The 9,206-nt window shown below is 37.3% G+C and overlaps 1 non-coding gene across 1 annotated transcript; it reads left to right on the forward strand.

Annotated features, from left to right (window-relative positions):
• The first annotated feature begins 1,369 nt into the window (after window positions 1-1,369).
• On the forward strand, window positions 1,370-1,473 carry LOC123250771. The gene has a single exon (XR_006506414.1). It is a non-coding gene; the product is annotated as a U6 spliceosomal RNA (small nuclear RNA).
• The last annotated feature ends 7,733 nt before the right edge of the window (window positions 1,474-9,206 follow it).

The raw sequence follows: 9,206 nt of genomic DNA on the forward strand, positions 1-9,206 counted from the left end.
TTCATGACTACTGAAGTTCTTTGAACTGGGGAGTGATTTGACAAAGTGATGTCTTTGGGAAGGTTAATTTGATGGATGAGCAGTTGGTTTTTAGGGTGGAATGGGCAGGAGAATGGAGTTAGGAAATTCAGTTCAATTTCTAGTAATTCACTGTAATAATACTAGCACAGCATGTAGATTTGAATGGTGACAGTTGTAATGGAAAGGAATGAATGTGAGAAATTTTGGCCAGATCAATGAATGAGAAGAGGGGAAGAATAACCTGATATGGCAGAAAGAACACTGGGTTGGAGTCAGATGGTCTGTTTTGAATTCTGTCTTTACCATTTATTATCTGTGTGAGCTTGAAGGGTAAGTCACTTAACTTCTCTAGACATCAGTTTCCTTATTTGTAAAGTGAAGGGGATGGATTAGATGACCTCTTAGGTCCTCACTAGCTCTAAATCTGTGAACCTAGGAAGAAACAGGGGAAAGAAAGGCTTTGAACTTTGGTGAATGGGAAAATGGTTGGATCATTGACAGCTAGGCAACAAGCATTAACCATATTTCCCTAAGTTTCCTCATCTATAAAATGAGTTAGAGAAAGAAACAGGAAACCATTATAACATGTTTTCCAAGAAAACCCCAAATGTGGTCATAAAGAGTCAGACAAGACTGAAAACAACTGAATAGCAACAATGGGCAAGGTACTGTCCTAAGAAATAGTGTTGCAGAGAAAGGCAAAAAATAGTATTCTCAAGGAGCACAGATTAAAGGGAGACAATATTGCAAACAACCTGTATATATCCACATATACACTAAAATATCCAATTAATTTTGAATTAACTATACTTGTCAATAATATGAATTTAAATGAACCAAGGTTATATACAATATCCCTCCACAGATGTCATATTCTGATACTCAGATATTAGGGAATTGGTTCTAGAGCTGGTGTTGGTGGGGAAGACGAGGAGTTTAGTGGTTAATATGTAGTTTAGGTAGCATGTCCAAATTGGAGATGTTCATTGTTAACTAGGGCTTTGTAGGGCTTAGAAAGAAGTCAGAGCTAGAGAGTTGGATCTGAGAATCACCTTTATAGAGATACTGTTTGAAGAAATGAAAATTGACCTCCTTCTCTGAGAGAAACAGAGAATGTCCAAAATAAATACAGGAGGAGAAAGAGGAGCCCTAGATGGAGACAGAAAAAAGCTCAATTAGAGTGTAATTCTAGAGGGTAGAATCTTCTTCCTTATGCACTTAAATGTTTTTTTAATTGAGTTATAAACTCTAAAAATCAAAATCATGCTGTGTTCAAAAGCCAAGGAAGGAAAGAGTTTCAAGGACAATATAATAAATGGTTCCAAATGCTGCAGCAAAGTTAAGGTGAGTGCTGATTTCAGCAGCACATATTCTAAAACTGGAACAATACAAAGATTAGCATGCTCCTTGTTCAAGTATGACCCACACATTCATGAAGTTTTCTATATTTTAAATAAATGATTGGGAATTGAAAAGGATAATTACAGAAGGATGCCACAGCTTAAAAACATTAAGGATTATGAGAACCGAGAACCAACCTCTAAACTTGATTAGGAGGTCAACAATAACCTTTGGAAAGGCAGTTTCAATAGAACACTGATTGTGGGCTAACAGATTGTTGGGGAGTGAGGAAGAATAAATGGTGCAGAAACAGAAGAATGCAATATATACCACATACCATGGAGAAATGTTCAGTGAAAAGAACTAGAAGCAAATATTCATTGGTAGTGATGACTTAGAACAAACAGAGTGAAGCATTTTTCAGGGAGGGGAAGAGGGAAGACATTTAGGGGAAGTCACAGAAGAGAAAGGAGTCAAGTGTGGGACTCAGGTCTTTAAATGGTTTTTACTTTGTCTCAGTATCACCTCACAATAAAATCTTTATGGCATGGTAGTCCCACTCATTAATTTGGACCCTGTCCCACTCTTAATGACTGATCTCTCTCCAAATGCTGATTGGCTATTCAAATCCTTTGCTTCTTCACTATGGACAATGATCATTGGGCTGGCTCTGTTGCAGGCATGTATATGAGCATATCAGTAGCTCAAAAGAAATCAGAGAATTGACCTGGAGAAATTCCCAGACCTAAAACCAGTATTGTAGCCATATTGCTTTCTTTCCTTAGGTATCCTTTTTTTAAGGACCAATACTAAGATAAAGAAACTGAGCCCAGTGTAGTTATATAATGTGTCTATCTTCAAATGGGTAGAGAGTGGAAGAACTGGGATTTGAACTTATATCCCATGAATCTAAGTTTAGTATTCCAAGAACTCTTAAAAAACCCTTTCTTTTCATCTTCAAATCAATACTGTGTATTGGATCCAAGGCAGAAGAGCAGTAAGGGGTATTGACCTTTGCTGACCTTCTTCAACAGGAAGCAGGTTACTTTACTTACAGTTCCCTATTCCAGTTAATTTAGGTCTGTTAAAAATAAAACAGAAACCCAAAGAAACCCCTAAGCAAGCCAGAAGTGGAGAGGTGAACTATTACATATTTCATGTGGGTATTTTCCCTACAGAGAAGTCATTTTATATGGAACCTGAGGCTTTTAGATAGGAATTATTACATTTAAGGAAATGCCCTGCCCTTTCTAGGGTGCTGTGCCTCCAGGGTGACATGGTTATTAGGTTTCTTGATATTTCTGTAGTGCAAAGTTTAGTTAAACTCCTTTGGACACAGGCCAAAGTGGTCCTGGATTAACATTGGATCTACACTTCTAGCAAAGTGTTATAACAGAATTCCATTATAGTCAAGCTCGGGTTTATTTATAGGTAGGAAAGGCAGCAACCTATCTGATATTATTTTAGGAGTATCTAGAAAGATCTTTTTGTCTATAAATATGTTCCCCACTCAGGAACCTGAAAGTCAACCTTTAGAATTGGGATTCCTAACCTTTTTTGTGATATAAACCTTTTTGGCAATCTGGCAAAGCCTATGGACTCTTTCTCAGAATAATCTTTTAAAATACATAAAATAAACTATGTGGTATTATAACGGAAAACAATTAGACTGAAATTCAATTATCCAAATATTACATAAAACAAGTGCACATACTCCAGATTAAGAACTCCTGTTTTACATATTAATTTCGTTGGGGTTACCAACTGAAAATGCAAATAATTTTGACAGGGGTGATGTATCACATCAGTGTTATCAAACTAAAATAGAAAGGAACCCTCTTGGTGCAGCATATCGATTTAGGAAACTACAAATTAACATTATATTGTATTTTTATTTATTTTGTTAAAGTTTTCCCAATTACATTTTAATCTGGTTTAGGTCTTCTGCAGTGAGTTTGATACCTCTGTATTACTTTCTTATCAACTTCATTTAACTTTATCAGGACATTTTTATTTATAAAGGCTGTATAAGGTATTGGGGACCTGGGAAAAAGAAGGGATTCTGAAAGGAGAGAAAATGTTGCAAAGAGGACATTAGGGACTTGAAGAAGTCAGTCAATTTACTGGGTAGAGTGACATGCATTTTTCAGAAAAGAAAATTATATAAGGATATCAAATGGGCCTGAATGTTGAAATCTTTCATTTCTCTTCTATACCTGCCTCCCCACCCCTCACCCCCACCAAAACTGCCCAAAAAACCCAACAAGGGAATCCCTTGGTCTTAGAACTAGAAGGAATATCCCAATTTTTTCATTTTACATATGAGTTAACTGGTGCCCAAAGGGAGGAAGTAACTTGCCTAAGGTCATTCGGTTCATGGTAGCATATTCAGGCATGAATGTGGGTAATTTTTTGTAAAGAAAGGAAGAATACTTACCATAGGTTGTTGAACGACTCTTAAGGAGGCTAGAGGGTATATATAATTGGATCACGAAAGTCCAAGGCAAAGGAGAATGGCAGGATGTGACAAGAAACCTAAAGTGATCTGGCTCTCTTTCAAAGCCTGTAAAACATGTGTAAAAAACATCCTTGCATAGTGGTTCAGAAGCAGGTAGGGTAGGTTAAGCCGAATGTACAGAATGCAAAGTCAATATATTAAAGTTTGTGTTAATGTGTAACTATCCCTGGTACAAGTCCTTGCAAGGGATTGCAGGACCTCGCCAAGTATGAATATGACACTATGTTTGTTACTTACTTATCAGGATTAATATTCAAGGTTTTGGATTCCTGCCAGGAGAACACATGAGTAAAAGAGAGGAGAGAATACCTGCTGCCCAATCATGTGGAAAAAGAAAATATATCTACACACATATAAATTTATATATACACACACACACATGTGCATATGCATATATGTCTGTGTATATACTATGTATGTGTAATATATATGTATGTAATTTGGCAAACTGAAAGCAAATTCAGACTGAATGAGAATATAAGAGATCATAAAAGGGACAGATGGACCAATCAAATCGACAGTCTAAACTGCAAACAAGAATAGTTTTTCTTAAGGGGCCAGGCTTTTTACTCCCTAGTCCTTAAGGGGTGGGTGGGTAAAGGGGGGGACTAAAAGGGAAGAACATGTCCAATAGGATACTTGATCTGTATGAGAGTGTAGAAAATACTAGCCTGTAGGGAAAGAAGAGCAATATTTACCCATAAAGCAGTAAAATATTAGATAGAAGAACCATAATCCTTAGCAAAATCATAGCCATAGATGAAAGAACGTTAGAGGTCATGGTCCACCCCATCAATTTGCAGAGGAAGAAACAGAAGACCAAAGGAAGTAAGATGGTTTGTCCAAGGTCACTGGGGAGGAAGTAAATGAGCCAGGATTGGAAGAAAAATCTTTTGATCAGAGCTTTTTCTTTCACACACCATTCTGACCTCTTACCCTTATTTTTTTGTATTGTTCGTATTGGTTCTAAGGCAGAAGAGTGGTAAGGGTAGGCAATGGGGGTTAAGTGACTTGCCCAGGGTCACACAGCTGGGAAGTGTCTGAGGCCAGATTTGAACCTAGGACCTCCCGTGTCTAGGCTGGGCTCTCAATCCATTGAGCTAACCAGCTGCCCTATCTCTTACCCTTATTTTTACAGGTATGTATATAGGGGAAAACTGAGACAGAGATGAAATGAGTTGGGTCAAAGTCATATTGACGATAACCAGTAGAACTCGGATTTGGACCCAGAAGGACTGCCATGCTCCAGATGGGGTCTGATTAGACTGGAGAAATCGTAGTGGAACCATTACCCTCCTCTTTCTGGAAGCAAGATTTTTCTTAATGCAGCCCACAATTGCATTAGCTTTTTTTTGTCCACTGCATCACACTGCTTGCAGTCTTCTGAAACCTCAAGATCTTTTTCAGAATAATTGCTATCTAATCATGCTCCTCCTGTCTTGTACTTCTGACAGAGATTTTGTGTGTGTGTGTGTGTGTGTGTGTGCGTGTGTGTGTGAAGACTTTATACTTATCCCTATTGAATTTCTAATACTCTGCCAAGGCTCCTTTTGGATCTGGTCTGTTTCTAGTATATTAGCTTAGTGTCATATAGGAGAATAGTTGACAAGCGAAGGTCATCTGGCCCTGAGATTACCTTCCATTTCCATTATATATATGCACACATGTATATCTATATACATATACATGTATACATATGTAAAATACTTATATCCCTTTGCATTTTATAGGTTCATCATTATTTCCATGTTGCCTCCCCCCATTAGATGTGAGTTCCTTGAGAACAGAGTCTGTTGTTTCTCTTTCTTTATATCTCTGACCTTTTACATATAGAGCCTGGCATGTAAATGCTTAGTGGCTGATAGAAGGGACAGGAAGTAACCTCTAGGTAGAATGTTATTACAATGTCATTTTAAAATAGTGCATTATTGGTCCAGCTGCACTAGGGCAGAGCAAATTGCTGATAAGAGCATGGTGCTAGCAAAATCAAAACTTGGGAATTTTTTCTCTGTATATATCTGGCTACTTAACACATTAAAAATACAAACAAATTTCTTTGCCCCAACCCTACCCCCATTAGATCAGCTTGGATTCTCAAAATGCAGTGTTTCATTTATTAGCACTAGGGGTATATGATTGCAGCAGCTGCATGGTGGCTTTATACCTGGGCAAACCACCAGGTGGTTCTCTAATCTTGCTATGCCTGCTCGCTCAAGGGAACATAGTAGAATACGCCCTGACATCCAAGCCTTGAGCTACCAACTTACTCATTCTGTGTATGCACAGATAGCATCAACCATGCCCCAAACTTTGTACAATCTCTAGTGTTCTCTAGATCTCTCTGCTTAAAGTCAAAGGGTATATACTGTTCTCATTCAGCTTATACCCCTCCCTGCGTTAGATCTCAGTCTCCTCACTTTCTTTCTCATTGTATCTCTAAAGTCCTCACTCAGTCATCATACAGGTTAAATTTTATTTACTGTGCTGGAAGTGAAAAGAGCACTCCCTGACTCTCACCTCTCATAGTAATTATACTTAACTTTTAGCTGTCTGCCAAGCAGATCTGTTGCCTAGCTCATTATGTTGGTACATTATTCAATACTTTAACAGTCTAGGGCCCAAGGGAGGTACCTAGGCATGTTCACATGATCAGCTTTTTTCTCTTTGTCATTTCCTTCATCCATGTGTAGCGAATTTAGCTAGAAGTCTGAGGCTGAATCAGTTGATTAGTACTTCTTTGGACGAGTCTAGGAAATCACCAACCTCTCCTTGCCAACTTTGGAAGCCTACTTAATCAGATACCTATGTCTCACCCTGGTGGCATCGACTTGCAATTAGAAATTCCAGACAGAAATAATGAATATTGAAAGAATAAGACACAAAATCTTGTATTTACCCTTTAAAAGTCTCACCAGATTGGGAGAGAGAATTCTTAAGTAAATTAGGGGTAGAGTCAAACATGAAAGATAAAATCATTTCATTATATTAAAAAAGATTTTGTATAAACAAAATCAATGCAACTAGGATAAGAAGGAAAGAAATTGATAAGGAAAATGTCCATACAATAACTTTTAAGGTTTTGATATTTAAGATACATTGGAAGTTACTCCATACAAATATATAACACTCCAAACTATTTCTTAAGCATTAAATACTTAAAGGTTATGAATGAACAATTCTCAATCAATTATAAACAACGTATGAACAATTGCCCCAAATAACTAGGTTTTACTTCATACCTGACAAATTGGCAAAGGTTGCAAATGGTCAGAATAGTCAATTTTGAAGGTATGTCATGGGCATTCTCATTTACTATGAACTGTGTACTGGTCCAACAATTTTGGAATGTTATTTGGAATTAAGCTAAAAAAAATGAAAATATCCATATCCTTAGAGCCAGGTAAGTGGCATTGTAGATAGAATACTAGGTCCGGAATTGGAAAGACCTGAGTTCAAATCTGGCCTCAGATGCTTATTAGCTGTATGGCCCTGGGCAAATCATCTAACCTCTTTATACCTCAGTTTTCTCATTCATCAAAAGGGATAATAATTGTACCTCTCAGTGTTGTTATGGCCAAAAAACGATATGATACTTTAAAATTGATTTTTAAACCCTCAAGTGTTACAGAAAGGTTAGCTATAGCTATTACATGATCTTGGGCAAGTCACAAGTCTCAGAATTCTAAAACTTTTAGGCAGTTCTAAAACTTTTAGTTTGAAGGACAGCTTATTAGCATCATTGTTGGACTGAGTTCCCTACCCCATGAAATTAGAGGTGCTCCATAAAAGGTATGGTTTTTGTTTTTGTGTAAGTAGTACAAAATTGGGGACCCCTTCCTTTGGTCCTGAGAGAGATTTGGGATGGGCATAGGGAATATCAAGTGTAAGAGTTTGAGAAGAGGCAGAACATTATTGTTACTCTATTTTTATCTGTTTTCCTTTTATTTCCACTCTCCCTTCTCCAGCTAAAAGCAACCAAGATGGCGTCAAGTTGTTTATAAAAATTGTGCTTGAAGGGTGATTAGAGGACAACTGTCCACTGCTCTTCCTTCACCTTTCATCTGTTTTCATTTTTGTATAAAAAATTAAAGGATCAGTGGAATTGGGAGAATGTTGAGGGACTTCCTTTAAGGTTTGATTTTGTCATCTACTCATTTTGTTAAGAAAGCCAACATCATGATTTATATCAGTATCTAAAAAATTTGAATATTTGAAAAAATAAAACCTAGCATAACTTTCATTGTCTACTGCATTAAAGTAGTAAAGTGACCTAGAGAAGGAGAAAGAAGAGATATAAAAGATAGATGAAGAAAGTGAAGATCCATTAGATCTGGATCATCTGGAAGGTACAGATTACCTTAGGAGTCTTCCATTTAATCTGGAGCCCAATGGTTGGGTTAAGGCTTATCACTTATGTAGGCAATCAAATAAATAGTAGGATGTAACTATAATATGATTTTCAATAATGTGAATTTGGCATTCATATATAATTAGAGGCAGTTTATGTTCTCCCAAATATGACAGCTCTGTATAATCTAAGCCAGAGATAGTATGGTTAACCTCTAAGGCTAGCATTTATTTGTCCTGTCGCTAGACACTTGTGTTAGAAATAGATTTCAGGCATCAGATTCATCATCTACCTGCTCAGGACTACTCTTTGGGGAAGAAGGGGGGGAGGGAAACCCCAACAATGACAGGACTGGTTACTTGATACTCTTCTTCACAGTTAGTTTGAACAGATAAAGCCACAAGTTCCTTTGTGTTGAGAGCAAAGCATTCAGTCCTCATCTCTATGGTACTTGACTTGTTGCCAAACCTGCCCGCCCACTGGGGAAATGGTCCCACCCAGACAACATAACAGATCCTCCTCCCCTTTTTCATTTTCCTTTTAGAGAAATTATCATGATTTATGACAGAATTAAAAATAGAGAAATGACCTGCTGGAGCATAGAAATGATAGGCAATAAATTGGCATGACCCAATATTTTTTCCTTTTAGTAGTAAATGAGAGAGCTATTTACATTGGACATAGTGGCCTTACTTGTATTTCAGATGATTTGATTACATTCCAAATGTTGCTGTTTTTGTGTTCATATGTTTGACTATGACTAAATGAGAGGTAGCGTGTTAGAGTAGACAGAGACAGTCTCAGAGTCAAGAAGACACAGGCTTCAGCCCCTCCTCTAACATTTACTAGTATGTGACTAGAAAAATCACTTTGACCTCTCAGGACTATAGCAGCTAAACCTATGAGTTGCAGTATAGTGGTTGATCTGTATTTGCACAGGGAGCTTTTACACTAGGAAGTTCCTTATGTTTATGAAAT

The sequence above is a fragment of the Gracilinanus agilis genome, chromosome 5, assembly GCF_016433145.1.
Source record: "Gracilinanus agilis isolate LMUSP501 chromosome 5, AgileGrace, whole genome shotgun sequence".
In the NCBI taxonomy this organism is placed as follows: Eukaryota; Metazoa; Chordata; class Mammalia; order Didelphimorphia; family Didelphidae; genus Gracilinanus; species Gracilinanus agilis.